Source organism: Schistocerca americana, chromosome 4, assembly GCF_021461395.2.
Source record: "Schistocerca americana isolate TAMUIC-IGC-003095 chromosome 4, iqSchAmer2.1, whole genome shotgun sequence".
In the NCBI taxonomy this organism is placed as follows: domain Eukaryota; kingdom Metazoa; phylum Arthropoda; class Insecta; order Orthoptera; family Acrididae; genus Schistocerca; species Schistocerca americana.
In genome coordinates, this window is record NC_060122.1 from 133862610 (window position 1) to 133886139 (window position 23530).

General features: G+C 45.0%; 1 non-coding gene across 1 annotated transcript; it reads left to right on the forward strand.

Annotated features, from left to right (window-relative positions):
* Positions 1–2875: 2875 nt before the first annotated feature.
* Positions 2876–2950, forward strand: Trnat-ugu. Its single transcript has one exon. It is a non-coding gene; the product is annotated as a tRNA-Thr (tRNA).
* The last annotated feature ends 20580 nt before the right edge of the window (positions 2951–23530 follow it).

Consider the following 23530-nt stretch of genomic DNA (forward strand, 5'->3'; position numbering starts at 1 on the left):
GCCATTGGTTACACGTCTCCGTCACCTCTTGTTCGCATTGACGGCACTTTGAACAGTGGACGTTACATTTCAGATGTGTTACGACCCGTGGCTCTACTCTTCATTCGATCCCTGCGAAACCCTACATTTCAGCAGGATAATGCACGACTGCATGTTGCAGGTCCTGACCACCACATTCTCCAGATCTCTCACCAACTGAAAACGTCTTGTCAATGGTGGCCGAGCAAGTGGCTCGTCACAATACGCCAGTCACTACCCTTGATGAACTGTGGTATTGTGTTGAAGCTGCATGGGCAGCTGTACCTGTAACGCCATCCAAGCTCTGTTTGACTCAATGCCCAGGCGTATCAAGGCCGTTGAACGACCAGAGGTGGTTGTTCTGGGTACTGATTTCTCAGGATCAATGCACCCAAATTGCGTGAAAATGTAATCACATGTCAGTTCTGGTATAATATATTTGTCAAATGAATACCCGTTTATCATCTGCATTTCTTCTTGGTGTAGCAATTTTAATGGCCAGTAGTGTATGACGCAGTAGGGTAGTGTGTGGGGTGCGTTGGCAGTGTTTTCCAGCAACCGTTTCTACTCGGCGGCAGCCAGAGTTTAAAGGATGTCGACAATCTGTGTGGCGTTTCAATTTACGTAAATAGGTTGGAATGGGTAGGCTATTTTCCACGCTGAGTTAAGTGCCCGCATTACTTGCAAAAGAATGCGGCTGTTTGTGGAAAGGTCACGTGTGGCGAGCACAGCTGATGTGCCGATCGCTCACATGTGGAATCCGACACGGAACGATTCCGTTTCTCTGTCATAATGTTTTGTAAGGTCTGGAGCAGTTTCGTTCCCACTTCGTGACACTGATTTCAGTCAGAACGACGCTTTTCTTGGCTCGTTTTACTCATACAGACACTATCGTTGGCTTGGGCTATCAGCGGCAAGGGGAAACTGACCTAATTTTTAATACTGCTAATCCACGAATCAGCTGCGCATTTAATGTTAACGCATGCAAGCGAGCGGCAGCAAGTGTCCTTGCGCAACAAGCACCACATGAAAATTTATGGAATATAACGATTTCGACGAACCCATAGAAACTAAATCATTTTAACATTTCAGAAATGTGTGGTAGGACTTGTTTTGTGGGACTTATAACTAGGTGGAAATGACCAGTGTCATAAGAGCTAGAAGTTGCAAGGGATCCGAGATCCCACGAACATATATGCTAGTATCCGACGCCCAGGTCGATAGCAGACAGGAGTCGATTGTCGAGCGCTGCAGGAGGCAGTGAGACGAGTGTCGAGCGAGATGAGTGTCGAGTGCGCATTAGTGCGGGAGAGACGGGCAAGAATGGTGGTCGAGTGAGTTGTAAACGGTAAAATTCACCGGAGTATGACGAATGAGCACGTCCCCCTGATCGTCGTGGGGTTGACCCTCACTAATACCGATTCGCGAGTGATATGAAACAGAAAGTGACAAGTGCCGAATTACGTGTTTCGCGTCAACCGCGTCGGCCAGCAACAACCATGGATTGCAGTGAGGATTGTTGTGAATGTTGACCATCATCATTGCGTGTGACGAAGTACTGAAAATCAGCAACCAATAAAAAGATATAACCGTAATTAGACGTGTAAGGCGAAGGTAGCAACTGCCTCAGAATTTGTGTGTTAGTAAGAAATATATATCAGTTTGTACATCGCAACCTTTGTGGTCCTTAATAATAGACAAACTTTCAATCATTAACTATTCCGTCTCAGAACAGCCGCACTCGGTTGATATACCCCCAAAGCACAGCAGGAAAACCGATAGCCTTTCATCCATTAAGCACACGGTCATATAATCATAATAATTAACTGTTTGGCGGTTTCGGTAAATTACACAAAACGCAATAAAGAATTTAAACGGGAATGTTTCAAAGTACACGTCCTTATGCTATAAGTAACTCATTACTCATCTTCACCTCCTAGATCTTACAGAAAACAAGAAGATACATTAAAGAACTTCAAGCAGACGACGCCATTGGCACTATTATACGACCCCCACTCTTTGTTCACCCCTCACTTAACAGTCACTGGTGTTGTTCTGATATGTTTTGAAAACTGCAAACACAAGCATAAAGAAACACTCCCTCAGAGGTAAAAATTGCAGTACTGAAATGCGAATCTGTGTCTGTCTACCAGCTGAGCCTCCGATCTGGCGCTACGGTCCGACTCAAATTTTCAGTCTGTCAGCACCTGTAGCGAACGCCTCCAGACTGCACAACGTATACTTCAAAAAGATCTGAAGTAATATGCAGATAATTAAATAGACACCCTAGCTGCAAGTAGGCATTGATACACTTCATTGGGGACATGTTGAAAATGTGTGCCCCGACCGGTACTCGAACCCGGGATCTCCTGCTTACATGGCAGACGCTCTATCCATCTGAGCCACCGCGGGCACAGAGAATAGTGCGTCTGCAGGGACTTATCCCTTGCACGCTCCCCGTGAGATCCACATTCCCAACATGTCCACAACACTACATTCGTAGTGCGCCTAATAGATGTTTGCCCATCATACTCATTACTCGTGGCAGATTAATCTACCAAGTCCCGTACGAGTTCGGGCATAGCGTGTGCGTTCGGTAACTGTTCTTTCGGGAACAGATACTACCGTCATATATAGTTAAAAATATGGGTTCACGGCCTTTGACCTTCTTGTGCGAACGCACACGCTATGCCCGAACTCGTACGGGACTTGGTAGATTACTCTGCCACGAGTAATGAGTATGATGGGCAAACATCTATTAGGCGCACTACGAATGTAGTGTTGTGGACATGTTGGGAATGTGGATCTCACGGGGAGCGTGCAAGGGATAAGTCCCTGCAGACGCACTATCCTCTGTGCCCGCGGTGGCTCAGATGGATAGAGCGTCTGCCATGTAAGCAGGAGATCCCGGGTTCGAGTCCCGGTCGGGGCACACATTTTCAACATGTCCCCAATGAAGTGCATCAACGCCTGCTTGCAGCTAGGGTGTCTATTTAATTATCATTTCATTTCTAGCAAAGCTGCATGGTCATCCACGGGAACTGTTCTTTCGGGAACAGATACTACCGTCATAAATAGTTAATAATATGCAGACTTTGAAAATCAACGCAGAAAAACCGCTTATTGTTCAAAAATAAAAATAAGTTGCACATTCCTTCTGTGTGACCTAATATTGCTGTGAGTCTGTCGCACACATTTGGCACACCCAGACGCAGAAACTACCGACACCTGGATAGACGGTAGTGGAGTAATCAGTAAACCACAAGAGGTGGATGGTGGTGGTAGGGAGGGAGGATGGTTTGAGGACCTTCACCACCCCCTCCCCCCCCTCCCCCCCCCCGCATCATCCTCCACCATGCCGTTGTATAGGAAGGTTCGTAATGGAGCTTGAATACTAAAATAAACTTATTCCACGTAGACCTTGATATCACTACACTTCGCTCACGTCCACCGAAAGCGGTGACACACAGTTGATCAAACAGTTTTGGCGAGACATTTCTCCACTGAGAGAGACACGTACAGGGTGTTCGGAAATTCCCGTTGCAAACTTGTACGAGTTTTAGAAGGGAGTGTGTAATAATATTTTGAATAGAAACCCACATCCATAAATGTACCGTTTCCGTTCTATGACGGTATAAGTTCAGAAATTTATCTCTTACACTTCTGCTTGAGGAATCTAATACGGCCTGACGCAGTACAGTTATTAGGTAACAGTTCAAAAGAAAACATTGCGAAACATCCTTTTCTCACTTAATAACATTTGTTTGTGTTAACATTAAACACGATGTGTTTTACATTATTCCAGAACGAAAAAGAACCCAGCGTACTGTACACACAAAACAGTACTGACGCCTTACAACAGCGGCTCCATCCGCGACCACCAGCATTGTTTCACGTATTTTCTGGTACACACTCCCCGTCCCGCTTGTTTCTAGTGCAGCAGTTGGACCTCGTGCAGGCAGATCTTTCACTGTCTCTACAGGAGTCTCTTAAATTAAACGTTGCGCACGTTAAGTCTGATGTAGTACACGTCACCCTCTCTACCGTACTGCAAACCGGGACAAGCAACACTGAGACTTTTCTCTTTCCCTCAGCAGAAGTGGACGCATTACCCATCTGAACTGAAACCGTCGTTGGACGGAATTGATACGTCTATGAACATGGGTTTCTATTCAAAATATTATCCACTCACTCCCCTTTATGAGTTCTAGAAGTCTGTACCGGGATTTTCTGAATTCCCTGTAAATTCGAGGTGCCGTATATTGTATATCATCTGTTATATCAGATGTTACATAAAATCTGTGCTTGGTATTAATTAAAATTTTGTGCTTATTTTCTTTAGTGAAGCAAAGCTGCAAATGAACTACAAAATTAAAGATATAAGTAAGTTTTGGAGAACACTGTCGTGTCAAACGATAATTACACAGATACTTTCACAAACAATTAACTGAACACAGTGATATGACACTGTGTCAAGGGTTCGACAGAGCACTGAAAGACCTAAGTCGAAACAAGGCCCTGGGAGTAGACAACATTCCTTTAGAACTACTGACAGCCTTGGCAGAGCCAGCCCTGACAAAACTCTACTATCTGGTGAGCAAGATGTATGAGACAGGCGAAATATCCTCAGACTTCAAGAAGAATATAAAAATTCCAATCCCAGAAAGCAGGTGTTGACAGATGTGAAAATTATCGAACTATCAGTTTAATAAGTCACGGCTCCAAAATACTAACAAGAATTCTTTGCAGACGAATTGAAAAACTGGTAGAAGCCGACTCTGGGGAAGATCAGTTTGGATTCCGTAGAAATATTGGAACACGTGAGGCAATACTGACCCTACGACGTATCTTAGAAGATAGATTAAGGAAAGTCAAACCTACGTTTCTAGCATTTCTAGACTCACAGAATGCTTTTGACAATGTTGACTGGAATAATCTCTTTCAAATTCTGAAGGTGGCAGGGGTAAAATACAGGGAGCGAAAGGCTATTTACAATTTTCACAGAAACCATATGGCAGTTATAAGAGTCGAGGGGCATAAGAAGGAAGCAGTTGTTGGGAAGGGAGTGAGACAGGGTTGTAGCCTATCCCCGATGTTATTCAACCTGTATATTGAGCAAGCAGTAAAGGAAACAAAAGAAAAATTCGGAGTAGGTATTAAAATCCATGGAGAAGAAATAAAAACTTTGAGGCTCGCCGACGACATTGTAATTCTGTCAGAGATAGCAAAGGACTTGGAAGAGCAGTTGAACTGAATGGACAGTGTCTTGCAATAAAAGCAAAACGAGAATAATGTAGTGTAGTCGAATTAAGTCTCGTGATGCTTAGGGAATTAGCTTAGGAAATGAGACACTTAAAGTAGTAAAGGAGTTTTGCTATTTGGGGAGCAAAATAACTGATGATGGTCGAAGTAGAGAGGATATAGAATATAGACTGGCAATGGCAAGGAAAGCGTTTCTGAAGAAAAATTTGTTAACATCGAGTATAGATTTAAGTGTCAGGAAGTCGTTTGTAAAAGAATTTGTATGGACAAGAAGAGAATAGAAGCTTTCGAAATGTGGTGCTACAGAAGAATGCTGAAGATTAGATGGGTAGATGACATAGCTAATGAGGAGGTATTGAATTGAATTGGGGAGAAGAGAAATTTGTGGCACAATTTGACTAGAAGAAGGGATCAGTTGGTAGGACATGTTCTGAGGCATCAAGCGATCACTAATTTAGTATTGGAGGGCAGCGTAGAGGGTAAAAATCGTAGAGGGAGAGCAAGAGATGAATACACTAAGCAGATTCAGAAGGATGTAGGTTGCAGTAGGTACTGGGAGATCAAGAAGATAGCACAGGATAGAGAAGCATGGAGAGCTGCATCAAACCAGTCTCCAGACTGAAGACTACAACAACAACAACAACAGTGATGTTTTCTAAAACTTATCTTTACTTTTATTATTCAGTTATAATTCCCCATCACCAAATGAAATGGACTCAAGACCTTAATGAATTTAAAACGTAGATTTTACGTACAGCCTAACAGAATGGGAATTTGAGGTTCTCCTGTAACTCTCAGATTATAAAATATCGTGCCAATAACGTCTACAGTATATTCATTTTGGTTTTTAATTTCAGAATTTTGTCCATTTCCCGTTTAAATGGATTAATGAATTTTCTTAGCACCCCTTCCCATACTCCCCTAAAACTGTGTACTGTGGGGCGCCCAAGTATAGAGGAATAACTGAGCTCCTGAAACTGTAGGACCACTTGCATGTCGGTGTGGTACTGGCTGGCGGCGACGCGACGTACACACTAGAGTGCTGCAACGCTCAGTGTTTGACCGGTCGCGGCTCGCCTGTTGACGGGGGGACCGAGCAGCTCGTGTCCGGCCCCACACGACTCGGCTCGGTCACGTACTCGCCCCATGTCTGATGTCCGGAATCCGGACACGCGGATAACCGAGCATGACCGGTCACCGCTGACGTCTCACCTCGCCTCGCCCCGGCTCGCTGCACTGTACTGTACTGTACAAATCCAACGCCTCTCTCTCTCTCTATCTCTCTCTCTCTCTCTCTCTCTCTCTCTCTCTCTCTCTCTCTCTCTCTCTGTCTTTTAATACAAAAGTAACATTTCCAAGAACGGGTACGTAACACAGCTAAATTCATAAAGCACCTGGAAAGTAAAATGATATTTCAATACAATCGTGGATAGAAGACGAGTCTCATTTCCAAACAAAAGAGATATTTTTCCTTTCATTTATAGGAAACATTAAATAAGTGCTTTCCCTGTAATCTAGAAGACAACCATCTTCATAAAGAAAGCATACAAAGAACATTAAACATTTACAGACGTAACTTGTCATACGTTTCAATTGTTTGCAACATAAACAAAATTATAGTTATTGTTGATCAGCAGGAAATCACTAACGCGTTCCGGATTTAATTGGCTGCGGCAATTTGTTAGTAACATGCCGGCTTTACTAAAGCACCTTTCACTAGGTGCGCTTGTTGCTGGGATACATAAAATACGTCTTGCAACTGCAGCCAAACCTGGCAGATCCGTTTCATGTCTGCTGCACCACTTTAAGATGTCATCATCATCTCCGGGGTGCATTAAAATGCACAGATCTACTTCATCTGCTGCGGATGATCTGTTGTTCCTCCATTCCTTGAAACGAGCTCTCTTTCTGGGTGGTGATGACACAGTACTTTAAGGATCTATGATAATAAACAAAAGAGACAAGTAATACAGAGCTGATATGGAAATCATCGAAACATTGCCGTATGAGACCGATGATCTCGCTGTTTGGTCTCTCCCCCCAAACAACCCGACCCCCCGTTCCCATAAAAACGAGATGTTTTACGTTAATGAAATATTATACGAGTCACAACATTCCCGTTTCTCTATAATACACTTTCCACTAACTATGCAAAAACGATTACGGCGTACGTAGCACACATTTGTCGCATATTGTTAAGAATTTCCTGCTTTTCACTTATTTCAAGCATATTAAGATAACGGAAGGACGGCCGAAGAAACGATCTTTGTGAGGTTTCTTGCAGCTGTGTTTCTTTAAATGAGTGGTTGCCGACTGGAAAAACAATAAAGTGGAGCAGTTTATGCACGATACGTATCCAGTAGACGCAATGTTTTCATCTACAACCAACAGAAATGTACTCCATACTTGGCTTCTTAGACCTTCCCGTTTCTTTAATGTGTAAACATTGGTTTCAATCTTACGTGTTACTACACTGGCCTCCTCGCGCTGCATGATTACAGAGAGACACACCACAAATAAGAAGCCCGTACTGGCTGCAGTGTCACACGGATAACACGTGTAATGTGTTCGAAGTTATGTGCTACGTATTCGGTCACGGCTTCAATGCTCGGTCACATGAACTAGTGCGGGTAGCCTATCCAGTTAGGGTGTGCTCGCCCCACCTCGTATTTTGTGCTCGCTTACTCGGTCATGCAGGACTCTAGTACACACATCTGGGTGCCTCCGTGTTGCAGCCCAGCCGTACAACGAGCCGCCGACGTAGCTCGCAGGCGCTGCTGCCGGCGTTAATCATGGTTGACCCCGCGGCAGGCGACAGATTATCTCGCCTCCCGGAATTGCCGGCGACGGCTGCTCTCGTTGAAGTGGCAGGAGTGGGGGGAGAGCCTCAGGTCTGCAGGGGTCAGCTGGCGGCGCCTAGTTCTCGCACCCGCCGCCAGGCAGCGCCAGTAGCAGCGGTGGCACAGGCACTCACCTGCAACAAACAAACACCGAGGGTTACCAGCGTGCCACACCACGTCTCACGAGGCAAATACGAGGGTCGCACCTAAAGAAATGCACACTATTTTTGTAAAAATACAGTTTTCATTCTGCACGTGTGAAAGTTTTACTGTGTGTAGATAGCTCCTTCCCGCTTGTTTTCAAACTCAGTTCAACCCGTTCCCGTGAGTGGCGCCGTCACAGCATGTCTTCAAGATGGCTGCTACACTTCACGTTCGTCAGAAGCAGCGTGCTGTCATAGAATTACTGTGCTGCGAAAACGAGACAGTGGGAAACATCCATAAGAGGTTGAGAAAGGTCTATGGAGATGCTTCTGTCGATCGCAGTACAGTTAGCCGGTGGGCAAGCAGGTTACGTGATGAAAGCGGGCACGGCAACATTGAGGATTGGCCTCGCAGCGGCAGGTCTCGTACTGCACAAACTCCAGACAACGTGCAGAGAGTTAGCAAATTGGTGACTGCTGACAGTCGCATCACAGTGAACGAATTGTCACGGTACGTTGGGATAGGGGAAGGAACTGTTTGCAGAATACAGAAACCGTTGGCGTTAAAAAAGGTTTGTGCCCGGTGGGTTCCCAGGATGATGACAGTGGCTCACAAAGAAACAAGAAAAACGGTATGCAGCGAACTTTTGGAACAGTACGAGAATGGTGGAGATGAATTTCTTGGAAGAATTGTGATAGGTGATGAAACATGGCTTCATCATTTTTCACCAGAGACGAAGAGGCACCCAGTGGAGTGGCATCATGCAAATTCACCCAAGAAAAAAAATTCAAAACCACACCTTCTGCTGGAAAAGTTATGGCTGTGGTGTTTTTCGATTCCGAAGGACTCTTGCTTGTGAACATCATGCCAAGTGGAACCACCATAATACTGATGCATATGTGACGACACTGAGGAAACTTCAAGCTCGACTGAGTCATTTTCGACCACATCGGCAAAAACAGGATGTTTTGCTGTTGCACGACAATCCACGGCCACATGTCAGTCAAGAAACCAGGGAAGCGATCACAAAACTCGGATGGATAACACTGAAACACCCGCCTTACAGTCCTGACCTCGCTCCAAGTGACTACGATCTCTTTGGAAAACTGAAAGACTGTCTTCGTGGAACAAGGTTTGAAGACGATGACTCCTTTGTGCACGCTGCCAAACAGTGGCTCCAACAGGTTGGTCCAGAATTTTACCGTGCAGGTATACAGGCGCTGGTTGCAAGATGGATGGCATAAGGCAGTTGAGAGGGATGGAAATTATGTGGAGAAATGAAAATATTGTTCCTAAAGGATGTATCTACACACTGTAAAACTTTCAAACATGTAGAATAAAAGATGGATTTAAAAAAAAAGCAGTGTGCATTTCTTTTGGAGTGACCCCCGTAATGAGAAAACGTAAGGTACCGGGGTGGTTGTAATTAAAATGCAGCTACTCACAGAGGCCCAGTGTGGGCTGCCATTATCGTACCACAGCGAAACTTGGTAGATAGTCTAACACGTTAATGTGGAACCAATTTCTCTTGGAAAAAAATTGTTCCAATTTTGGCCACCAGGTGCAAATTAGGTGCTATGACGTACAGAAATGTTTGCATATATAATGAATTAGGAATGCGATGTGGCAGAAAATTTCAAACAAGTGAGAAAGACTTGATGTTGATTTTATTATTAGCTGCCACTTACACAGTTTGTTCAATATGAGTATCTGAAACGTCGACTAGGTGCTGTACAGCGCCAGATCTGCACCTGGTAGCCAAAATTGGAACTATCCTTTTTGCAACGTAAATCGGTTCTGCATTAACGCATTATCGTAATAATTTTTGCTGTCATATGATAGTTACAACTCACGCTGGGTCTCCGCGAGTAGCTGTACTTTAATTATAACCATCCAGTATGTTTAAGTGTAAGATAGTGCCCATAACTTAAAGAATCCCATAGTATTTGATTAAAAGACTGGTTGTGAATGTTTTGAGCACGTTAAATGGTACAATTATTAAAGATAATACCGAGAATCGATAAGATTAGGATGATCACACGATATGTGTATTAGGTAAGGCATGTGGAAGTGTTAGTTTTGTTGGAAAGGTTCTGGGGAAGTGCGGAGCAGCCTTAGAGGAAACAGAACACAATGCGCTTGTGGGACCAAATCTAGATTATTGTTCCAACATTTGGAATCCTTCCCATAAATTAGGCATGACAAGGCGAGGATCGAATTTACTGACGTGCTGCTAGGTTCGCAGCAGGTCGGTACAGACATTAGTGAAGTGTAGCAGAAATGTTCGGGAAATACAAATAGGAGTCCCTGCTAGGAAGACGACGTAGTTCCCTCGAAACGCTTTTGGTTAAATTTGCGGAATCCGTAATCTAAGAAGACTGTGAGACCATTCTCTTGCAAAAACCGTATACCTCCGTTACCGGACACGAGGATAACATAAACAGAGAGTACGAAGCATTCGAAGGTACACGCACAGTCATTTTTCTGTCACTCAATACGCGAATGGAATAGGACAGGAAGGGAACAAAACTGATACGATAGGAGAGTATTTGTAGATAAAGATAAGCATTTAGTGCTCTGTTGCGCGTCAGTTCTTAAACTCAGCAATATACACTGTACCTGCAAAAAAGATGCGGATGTTATACGATGATATGATACTATTAACGAAGCGCGGTCTCCACTCTTGATATTGTCTGGCGAAAGAAAGTTATTCCTACATTCGACAACGAAATGGAAGTTCTATGGCGACAAGCAGGGAATGCGCTGCCTGTGAGGCTCTGCGACACTGATTTCCTTGTACAACGGTCTACAGCGAAGTGGTCTCTCAGAATGACGGATGAGAAAGTACAGGGTGAGCAAAAAGTCGGTATAAATTTGAAAACTGAATAAATCACGGAATAATGCAGATAGAGAGGTACAAATTGACACACATGGTTGGAATGACATGGGGTTTTATTAGAACCAAAAAAATATAGAAGTTCAAAAAAAGTCCGACAGATGGCGCTTCATCTGATCAGAATAGCAATAATTAGCATAACAAAGTAAGACAAAGCAAACATGATGTTCTTTACAGTAAATGCTCAATATGTCCACCATCATTCCTCAATAATAGCTGTAGTCGAGGAATAATGTTGTGAACAGCACTGTAAAACATGTCCGGAGTTATGGTGAGGCATTGGCGTCGGATGTTGTCTTTCAGCATCCCTAGAGATGTCAGTCAATCACGATACACTTGCGACTTCAGGTAAACCCAAAGCCAATAATCGCACGGACTGAGGTCTGGGGACCTGTGCGGCCAAGCATGACGAAAGTGACGGCTGAGCACACGATCATCACCAAACGACGCGCGCAAGAGATCTTTCACGCGCCATTTGTCGGACATTTTGTGAACTTTTTTTTTTTTTTTGTTCTAATAAAACCCTTTGTCATTCCAAGCATGTATGTCAATTTTTAGCTCTCCATCTACATTATTCCGTGGTTTATTAAGTTTTCAAATTTATACTGACTGTTTGATCACCCTGTACGTCTGCCAATGGGAGACGGAAGACGGCTAGTGGAAATGATAAGAGTGAGCTGGAGCAAACATTGCGAATAAATATCCTGCAAAGAATGGTCATCGAAAGACAGATTGAATGGGATGAGGGCAAATAATACTTCAAACGCTGGATGAGATTACAAATTAACCAAGTTAGGAACAAGGTAAGGTACAGACGCAGTCTCCAGTCCATACTTGTCGTAGGAGATAAATCCACAGAAAAAGAAGGACTTCATTTTTTCCACCTGATTAATATACTCTGACTATCGCATGAAATCCCACTTGATCAGTGAGCTGCGTTTTCTTTCGGATTGTCAAGCGGCGTGTTACGCTACTGTCGCTTGAGAAATTCAGTGTGCTCTGGGATTGCAGGCATTTACCAACAAACGTGTAAAAAGTTAAATTACGTACGATAATTAAAACTTTGGACTATTCCCCGTGCGATAAAATATGAAGAGAGGAAAAGAGTGTGTGTGTGTGTGTGTGTGTGTGTGTGTGTGTGTGTGTGTGTGTGTGTGTGAGAGAGAGAGAGAGAGAGAAAGCGAGATGCAGATTGCATACAAACAAACGCCTTGTACAGTGCAGCTGTGCCGGCCTTCCCAGAAAGGCAGTAAACAAGCGCCAGCCAGACGTGAAAGGTTTTCTGGGAACGTAGCGTTTGCCAATCCGTTGCAGCACCTCAGACTGGCCACACGTAACGACATCCGCTAAGTGGGTGGAAGCCAGACGACAGACCGACTACAGAACAGTTAGAGATTACTAGTAAATCTCAATTTAGTATCGACAGAATACAGGTGAGTCGCCAAAGCGTCTGGGAGCACAAATGTGCTGTCAGAAAAACTAAGACTTTCCAGGAGTGCTAAGGAATGGGCAATGTCTTTCTCTGTGCTGGTCTTGTTCTTAAATGAGACGAAAATTAATAATATACTAACTTACCGCGTATTTGCAAGTTTGCATACACCAGGTGGTCAAAAAGTCAGTATAAATTTGAAAACTGAATAAATCACGGAATAATGTAGATAGAGAGGTACAAATTGACACACATGCTTAGAATGACATGAGGTTTTATTAAAAACAAAAAAATACAAACGTTCAAAAAATGTCCGACAGATGGCGCGTCATTTAATCAGAATAGCAATAATTAGCATAACAAAGTTAGACAAAGCAAAGATGATGTTCTTTACACGAAATGCTCAATATGTCCACCATCATTCCTCAACAATAGCTGTAGTCGAGGTAACCCCAAAGCCAATAATCGCAAGGACTGATGTCTGGGGACCTGGGAGACCAAGCATGACGAAAGTGGCGGCTGAGCACACGATCATCACCAAACGACGCGCGCAAGAGACCTTTCACGCGTCTAGCAATATGGGGTGGAGCGCCATCCTGCATAAACATCGTACGTTCCAGCAGGTGTTTATCAGACAGGCTGGGGATGATGCGATTCTGTAACATATCGGCGTACCTCTCACCCGTCACGGTAGCAGTTTTGCTGTCCAGCGCCATGTGTAGGACATTTTGTGAACCTTGTTTTTTTTTATTCTTGTTCTAATAAAACCTCACGTCATTCTAAGCATGTGTGTCAATTTTTATCTCTCTATCTACATTATTCCGTGGTTTATTAAGTTTTCAAATTTATACTGACTTTTTGATCACCCAGTATATTCAGGGCACTGGATGCATAGCTGTCCCGAATATGTTCAAATTTTCTGCCCAGGTCACTCAAAGGGAAGAAGCTTCTCAACGACGAGGTTATCAGGTAAGGAGCGCAAACGGGGATAGGTCAAGAGTGGACAAGGATATCGGTCGAGATCTTTTCAAAGGAATCACCCCTTCATTGGTCTCAGTCGATGAAGAGAAACCAAGGAAGACATAAATATAGATACCTTTCAATATATCTAGGTCGCTTCAGTCGTTACAAGGCGGCCCCTTTCATGCTGTCTCATCTTCAGACCATACAATAGTTATCGCAGCAACGTGTCACAGTTGTCTAATCACAAGTTGCCATATGATGACCCAACCGTATTAAAAAAAAAAAAAAAAAAAAAATGCAACGTGCAGAGATCGCGTGCTGGTGAATGCAACCAGGCTAAAAATTTCATAAATGTGGATCGCTGGGTAGTGATTTGAACCTCTGCCTTCTCGGCTACGAAGCCAGTGGGTTAGCCACTGTGCCAACTTGCTCGGCGTGTATAAGCATCATAAGACGCGACAGCGTTTTACTACACTCTTAGCGCTCAGATACTGAAATCACTCACAACAGACAATAATGTGACTGTATCTGCTAGGAGCGACTTAAAGTGGTACGACTGATCCTGCAAATGCCAGGCTAGGATTTACCGGTATGATCCTAAAGAAACACGAATCACCCAGAAAAGAGGAAAGAGAATATTGAAGAAAGAGCTGCGCGATTCTTCACTCTTTGCAAAAGTCAAAGTGTATTACTAAAACTCTCAACAAATTCCGATGGGAGACTCTACAAGCAAGGGACTGTGGGACGCAGAAAGATTTACCCGTAAAATTCCGAAACAGCACGATATAGTAGAAATCAAGAATCAGATTACATCGCCCAAGATACATTTCGCCTAATCACCACCAGATTTTTTTTTTTCGGCCTCTGTGTACACAAAGCAGCGAGCTCAAACTTACAGAGTATACTTCAGAAATGATTAAAATGGCTCTAAGTGCTATGGGACTTAACATCTGAGGTCATCACTCCCCTAGACTGGAACTACTTAAACCTAACTAACCTAAGGACATCACACACATCCATGCCCGAGGCAGGATTCGAACCTGCGACCTCAGCAGCAGCGCGGTTCTGCACTGAAGCGCCTAGAACCGCTCGGCCACAGCGGCCGTCAGGGTACACTTCCATTGGATAAATTAATATATCTTCTCTAGAAATTAATGAGAAACTGAAAACACAAATTTCAATGACACTAATGAAAATACTGGGTGGTTATAATTAAAGTGCAGCTACTCGCGGAGGTCCAGTTTGGGCGGTAATTATCGTATGGCAGCTAAACTTGGTAGATATGCTAATGAATTAGTGTAAGTCTGGCGCTGTAAAGCGTCTGGTATACATCTCCGATGGTCATATTGAACAAACTGTGTAAGCAGCGATTAATAATAAAATCAATACTATGCCTTTGTCGCCTGTGTGACCTTTTCTGCCGACGTTCTGTTCCTAATCCATTCATATGGAAAACTTCCTATACGTCTTTCTTACATTCACAGCGCCAGATTTACAACTGGCGGACAAAAGTAGAACTAATTTTTTTCCCAGTGTAAATCAGTTCTGTATTAACGGTTCAGAATATCTACCGAGTTTCGCTGTCATACGATGATTATAGTCCACACTGGACCTCTGTGAATAGCTGCGCTTCATTATAACCGCCCGATACTTCAATAAGTACACTGCAAAAGCCTCTGTCTCTTAAGTTAGAAAAGCAATTTTGAAACAAGCAGAACAAATCCAGACATTCATCTCAAATTCGAAAAGCAGTTTATAAATGTCTATGTTCACCTTTGGCAACACAATGGAGGAAAGCACTTGATCAGTTTTAACCAGCCCCGTAAGCAGTATTTTTTTGTGTCTAGGAAAGTCAAATTATATGTGGTGTACGTTCTGTACATCCGCACAGTCACAATACGATGACAGTACGACGTGACTCCTATGGAAATGTTGTCGGCAGCATCTGTACTTGAAAGCATCTCCTTCCCTTTGCCAGCGAACTTATGTTTCATGTCTCACTTCTCGGCGTACCATAGTGTCTTTATATGCAGGTATTTGCGTTCGCTTGTCTGTACCAGGGGCCCTTGTACAGGTTTTCAGTCTCCCGCTCCTCGTTCTATTCCACTTTTGCAAATCTCTGACTACATACGGCGAGGATAAAACTATACTACTGGCCATTAAAATTGCTACACCAAGAAGAAATTCAGATACTAACTGGTATTCATTGGACAAATATTTTACACTAGAACTGACATGTGATTAAATTTTCGCGCAATTTGGGTGCATAGATCCTGAGAAATCAGTACACAGAACAACCACCACTGGCCGTAATAACGGCCTTGACACGCCTGGGCATTGAGTCAGAGCTTGGATAGCGTGTACAGGTACAGCTGCCCATGCAGCTTCAACACAATACCACAGTTCATCAAGAGTAGTGACTGGCGTATTGTGACGAGCCAGTTGCACGGCCACCATTGACCAGACGTTTTCAATTGGTGATAGATCTGGAGAATGTGCTGGTCAGGGCAGCAGTCGAACATTTTCTGTATCCAGAAAGGCCCGTACAGGACCTGCAACATGCGGTCGTGCATTATCCTGCTGAGATGTAGGGTTTCGCAGGGATCGAATGAAGAGTAGAGCCACGGGTCGTAACAAATCTCAAATGTAACCTGCACTGTTCAAAGTGCCATCAATGCGACCAAGAGGTGACCGAGACGTGTAACCAATGGCACCCCATACCATCACGCCGGGTAATACGCCAGTATGGCGATGACGAATACACGGCCGGCAGGTGTGGCCTGCTGTTCTAGGCGCTTCAGCCTGGAACCGCGTGACCGCTACGGTCGCAGGTTCGAATCCTGCCTCGGGCATGGATGTGTGTGATGTCCTTAGGTTAGTTAGGTTTAAGTAGTTCTAAGTTCTAGAGGACTGATTACCACAGATGTTAAGTCCCATAGTGCTCAGAGCCTTTTTTTTTTTTTTTTTACGAATACACGCTTCCAATGTGCATTCACCGCGATGTCGCCAAACACGGATGCGACCATCATGATGCTGTAAACAGAACCTGGATTCATCCGAAAAAATGACGTTTTGCCATTCGTGCACCCAGGTTCGTCGTTGAGTACATCATCGCACGCGCTCCTGTCTGTGATGCAGCGTCAAGGGTAACCGCAGCCACGGTCACCGAGCTGATAGTCCATGCTGCTGCAAACGTCGTCGAACTGTTCGTGCACATGGTTGTTGTTTTGCAACCGTCCCCATCAGTTGACTCAGGGATCGAGACAAGGCTGCACGATCCGTTACAGCCATGCGGATAAGATGCATGTCATCTGGACTGCTAGTGATACGAGGCCGTTGGGATCCAGCACGGCGTTCCGTATTACCCTCCTGAACCTACCGATTCCATATTCTAACAGTCATTGGATCTCGACCAACGCGAGCAGCAATGTCGCGATACGATAACCGCAATCGCGATAGGCTACAATCCGACCTTCATCAAAGTCGGAAACGTGATGGTACGCATTTCTCCTCCTTACACGAGGCATCACAACAACGTTTCACCAGGCAACGCCGGTCAACTACTGTTTGGGTATGAGAAATCGGTTGGAAACTTTCCTCATTTCAGCACGTTGTAGGTGTCGCCACCGGCGCCAAACTTGTGTGAATACTATGAAAAGCTAATCATTTGCACAGCATCTTCTTCCTGTCGGTTAAATTTTACGTCTGTAGCACGTCATCTTCGTGGTGTAGCAATTTTAATGGCCAGTAGTGTAGCATGTCTTTAAAAGACGGGTCGCACCAGTCCATTTTCTCCTGTACTATATATGAATTGAAGAAGAAGAAGAAGGAAGATGACCCTGATACATGACACACACTCCGCAACGCACGCACTGATGGCTGCAGAGCACAAATGTAGATGAAGTAGCTGAAGAGCTGCCCCTTAATGAGAGAACACGCCAGACACACATTAATTCGAGTGCGTGTCTGCACGTCTCGGTTTAAGTTGCTGAAGTTGCCCCCTCGAAATATAAGGAAGTACGTGCGGTGGTACTAAATCCTTAGCTTGCTATGGACCACACTGAGGGCGAAGTTTTTCGCCAGCAGTTGGCTGCGGCTGCAGCTGCGCGTTGCCTGGCAACAGCGTGGCGGACGAGCCGCGAGCGCTCACGCGGAAACCAGTGACGTCACGGGGCGCGGCTGGGCAGACGCGAGCGTAATAAGTCAAGAGTTCTGCTCCAGAGACAAAGCGGAGCCTCTGGTAGACGCTGCTGGCTCTGGCAGATACTGCGCTTCGCCCTCGTGTAGGTGGGTGAGGCGGGCCGGAATTGGCGCCGATGCAGACGCATTTGACCCTAATCTGCGTGGCAGACCTCACGCAATTGGCCTCCGCGGGCACGGCGGTTGTGCAAACGCCGCAAGAGTCAAGGGGCCACCGCTCTGCGGAAGACGGGCGACCGCAAGGCGGCGCGCCTCTTATCGCGTCGTCCATTCACCAGGCAGCCGCTCCTGACAAATGCTTTCAGAACCACCGCTCGTATAGCCCGAGTAAAGTTTCGGTAATTTCCAAGAATGACTGCCTATCGAAGTCGAGGGGTCCAAACGACACATAACGAACGTGCATTTGAAATCGATCATGCGAGTCTCGTGGCGGGCGTTATGATCAACTACTTGTGATCGAAATTTTTATCTGTTTTCCGTCGTTAATGTACTTGCTGTTTTCTCCGTGAATTATCTGTGATTATCTAGAGAAACTCAGACGGTTTCTGTGGATAGTGAATGTTATGTCTGGTGTTCCTTACGTTTCTTCGGCGGATTCTCTCACATGGAAAAATCTCATTCCATGCATATCCACCGTAGAAAATTGTTTGATTTGTAAGTAGGCTGTTCAGGTTTTTGTATTGGTAACGCCGCGTAGCGCTCTGTATGAAAATCACTGGCTGTGCTGTGTGCAGTCTGTGGCTGGTTGGCATTGTTGGAATATTCGCTATTGTAGTGTTGGGCGTAGCATTGCGCAGTTGGAGGTGAGCCGCCAGCAGTGGTGGATGTGGGGAGAGAGATGGCGGAGTTTTGAGAGCGGATGATCTGGACGTGTGTCCAAGAGAGACAGTAAATTTGTAAGACTGGATATCATGAACTGATAAATATATTATGACTTTTCAACTCTATTAAGGTAAATACATTGTTTGTTCTCTATCAAAACCTTTCATTTGCTAACTACGCCTATCAGTAGTTAGTGCCTTCCGTAGTTTGAATCTTTTATTTAGCTGGCGGTATTGGCGATCGCTGTATTGCAGTAGTTCGAGTAACGAAGATTTTTGTGAGGTAAGTGATTCGTGAAAGGTATAGGTTATTGTTAGTCAGGGCCATTCTTTTGTGGGGATTATTGAAAGTCAGATTGCGTTGTGCTAAAAATATTGTGTGTCAGTTTAGTGTTGATCAGAATAAGTAAAGAGAGTAATGCCTGACTACGTTCAGTTTTGCTCAGCTGTTTGAAAATCAAATAACGTAAGAGTTTTATCAGCACAGTAACTCATTAATTTTTCTAAGGGGACATTTCAAATTTTTTGCCGCAAATATGTTCTACCGGACGACGAAAGGAGCGACTGTGTTGACTGTGGTGCAGCAAAGTGTGTAAAACTTCGTAAGAGGAGTTTCGATGCTGACATACCGTTACGACTTCATTGCGGACGGTGTGGAAAACGAACGAGTATCAGGAAGAATACGTCGTTCGACTCTTCCAAGTTATCCATCCAGACCAGAGTAATTCTTCTACCGTGCTGGATTCGAGGCTACACTTTGCAAGCAACAGCATCAGAAACTGAGTTATCTGCAAATACCGCCTGTGACTATTTCGGGTTTTGCAGAGAAGTCTGTTATGTGGTAGTCACAAACGACAATGTACCAACTGGTGGAGCAAGTAAAGTTGTGGAAGTTGACGAATCTCATATAGCTAGACGGGAGAAACAGAGAGGACGACCTTCAAAAAGTGAAATGGATCACATTTGTGTATTCGGTGGAATAGAAAGACACTCGAAGAAGTGTTTCGTCGTCAGAGTATTGTCCAGAGACAAGGTCACTTTAGTGGGGCTGGTGAAGCACTTCATTCTCCCTGGTACTAAAGTCATTACAGACGGCTTTCAGTCGTACAAGACTCTGAAAGCTGAAGGATTCGACCACGAATTCGTGAACCACTCTCTAGAGTCTGTGTCTTCGGATGACCCCAGTGTCCACACACAGAATATTGAGCGGCTATGGAAGTCTCTGAAGTCTTCCATTAAAAGAGAAGAGCGTCCAGGACAAAGAGACGAACTGTACTTGTTTCAGTACCTCTACTTCCACTTCCACAACTTGCGTTTGCAGGGAAAAGTTAACGCATGTGACACTCTGCCGATATTCTTGCGTGAGATTGGCTATGGGTATCACCCAAGTAGTAGCCAGGACCAACGTTGCTTAACTTCGGTCACCGGTGCTACCAACGTGACACTGTCATTGATTACCTGTGGTTAGTAACTCGCAAAAAATATTTTCGTTTGTGGTAGCTAATGCAGGACGACGATACTCACTGGCCCGATGACGATCTTTGTTTGCACATTCACGTAAAAAATTGCAAATGGCCTGTAGTGTTGTACGCCACCTCTCCTTGGTTATGTTGTTGTTGTTATAATAGTTCTTGCCGTAGTCTTCAGTCCGAATACCGGTTCGATGCAGCTCTCCACATTAGTCTATGCTACCAAAGAACGAGACCAGTACAACCAACATCTTTCCGAAACTGTTTGCTGTAGTGAAATCTTGGACTTCCTGTACAGTGTTTAGAACTACACTTTCTTCTGGTACCAAACTGACGATTCCTTGTTAAGACATGGTATGTTCTATCAACCGAACGCTTCTTTTAGTCATGTTTTACCACGAATCCCTTTTTTCCTCCTTAAGATCAAATAGCTCTTCATTAATTACTGGACGTAACCCATCCAATCTTCAGCACTTTCCTCTGATACCAAATTTCAAAAGCTTCCATTCTATTCTTGTCTGAACTACTTACCGTCGACGTTTCAGTTCCTTGCGAAGCTACACGCCAGACAATTACCTTCATAAAGGATATCCTAACACTTAAAAATTTATATCAGACGCCAATAAATTCCTCTTTTTCAGAAATGCCTTTCTTGCAGCTATCAGCCTGCATTTTATGGTCTTCCTTGCTTCTGTCATCGTCAGTCATATTGCTGCCCAAGTAGCTAAAATCATTTAGCGATTTTAGAGTCTCATTTTCTTATCTGAGTCCCTCGGCGTCGCCTGGTGCTAAACTATAATCCATTGCACACTTTTGAAGAAGTAGACACAATTTTTAATTTACACTTCAATCGTGTCCACACAATGCGACTCTTCATTTCACTTCTGGTTGCTACGAGGATACGAGTATGTAGTGATCCTTACTGGACAAATTGATGAAACCGCGGAAACCTTCATTTCTCGGGCAACACGTTACAACATACACTATTGGCCATTGAAATTGCTACACCACGAAGATGACCAGCTACAAACGCGAAATTTAACCGAGAGGAAGAAGATGCTGTGATATGCAAATGATTAGCTTTTCAGAGCATTCACACAAGGTTGGCGCCGATGGCGACACTTACAACGTGCTGACATGAGGAAAGTTTCCAACCGATTTGTCATACACAAACAGCAGTTGACCGGCGTTGCCTGGTGAAACGTTGTTGTGATGCCTCGTGTAAGGAGGAGAAATGCGTACCATCACGTTTCCGACTTTGATAAAGGTCGGATTGCGGTTTATCGTATCGCGACATTGCTGCTCGCGTTGGTCGAGATCCAATGACTGTTAGCAGAATATGGAATCTGTGGGTTCAGGAGGGAAATACGGAACGCCGTGCTGGATCCCAACGGCCTCGTATCACTAGCAGTCGAGATGACAGGCATCTCATCCGCATGGCTGTAACATTCCGTGCAGCCACGTCTCGATCCCTGAGTCAACAGATGGGGACGTTTGCAAGACAACAACCATCTGCACGAACAGTTCGACGACGTTTGCAGCAGCATCGACTATCAGCTCGGAGACCATGGTTGCGGTTAGCCTTGACGCTGCAACACAGACAGGAGCGCCTGCGATGGTGTGCTCAACGACGAACCTGGGTGCATGAATGGCAACACACCATTTTTTATGTTTACAGCATCATGATGGTCGCATCCGTGTTTGGCGACATCGCGGTGAATGCACATTGGAGCGTGTATTCGTCATCGAACAGGCACACTGGCGTATCACCCGGCGTGATGGTATGGGGTGCCACTGGTTACACGTCTCGGTCACCTCTTGTTTGCATTGACGGCACTTCGAACAGTGGACGCTACATTTTATATGTGTTACGACCCGTGGCTCTACCCTTCGTTCGTTTCACAAAACCCTGCATTTCAGCAGGATAATGCACGGCCGCATGTTGCAGGTCCTGTACGGGCCTTTCTGGATACAGAGAATGTTCGACTGCTGTCCTGGACAGTACATTCTCCAGATCTCTCACCACTTGAAAACGTCTGGTCAATGGTGGTCGAGCAACTGGCTCGTCACAATACGCCAGTCACTGCTCTTGATGAACTGTGGTATCGTGTTGAAGCTGGATGGGTAGCTGTACCTGTACACGCCATCCAAGCTCTGTTTGACTCAATGTCCAGGCGTATCAAGGCCGTTATTACGGCCAGAGGTGGTTCTTCTGGGTACTGATTTCTCAGGATCTATGCACCCAAATTGCGCGAAAATGTAATCACATGTCAGTTCTAGTATAATATATTTATCCAATGAATACCCGTTTATGATCTGCATTTCTTCTTGGTGTAGCAATTTTAATGTCCAGTAATTATCGCAGTCTATTTCTGAAGTGATACGCCTCGTGTGCTTTAGAAATCGATAGGCTCACTGGTGCTGCACACCTAGGTGTGTAGCCTGAGAGCAGCGCCGCGACAGGTAGACGTGGGAAGCCTGCTCGGCGGAGCCCTAATGAGGCCGCGCTCTCCGGGGCCCTTCGCCGCCTCGCCACGGGCCACACCGGACTCTGCCGCTGGTCATTAGCAGGCACACCACCACCACCAGGGGCGGCGAGTCCGGCATCAGTCTCAGGCGTTTGGGACTCTGAACAGTTTGGGGCATTTCACTGGCTGCAGGAATTACCTTCTTTATTTCGCCCGTTTTCATCGCCGCCTACAAAACAAGCATTGCACCAAGCCTTAGTCCCACCCGTTGCGGTCCTACCTACACCGTCCGTCAAAAGACTCAGAGACTGGTTGTAGTCCTGGCGTACAAGCAATGTCACCGCAGTAACTACGTCTGCAGCTTCAACTGACAGCTGCAACAACAGACGTGCGTCCGGCCAGTTATTTATGAGCAAGCAGTGTCAAGTAGTGGACAGGCGGCCGTACTGTGTCAAAATCGCAATGGGGCAACATATCTAAATCAAGCGTTCGAGACATTCTCTATAGGGTGAAACGTGTTTAAACCGACAAACTCTGGGAGGTTGTAGGGGCCATCAAAACAAATACTTTTCCCTAATGTTATTTTTTCCTATGAGGAGTATTTAAACCGGTAGAGGAGGATTTCTCTGGTCGCAAATTAATTAAACCAACAAACACTTTTCCATTTTTTTACGACCAAGAGACAACGCATTAACACAACTCAATTTCAGTTCCTCTTCTGATGCAACAGGTGTTGCGTAAACAGAGTTGCGCATCTAACCCCACACAAAAAAGTCCAGAGGGGACGTATCTGGGGATCGAGCAAGCCATGGTGCAGGACCACCTCTGCCAATCCACGTTTCTGGGAACCGTCGGTCCAGGGATCGAAGCACATGACGACCGAAATGTGCCGGCGCCCCGTCATGTTGGAACCACATCCGTTGTCTTGTAGGGAGCGGGACGTCTTCCAGCAATTCTGGCAATGCTCTGGCGAGAAAATTGTAATAGTGCCTGCCCTTTAATGGCCTAGGTAGCATATAC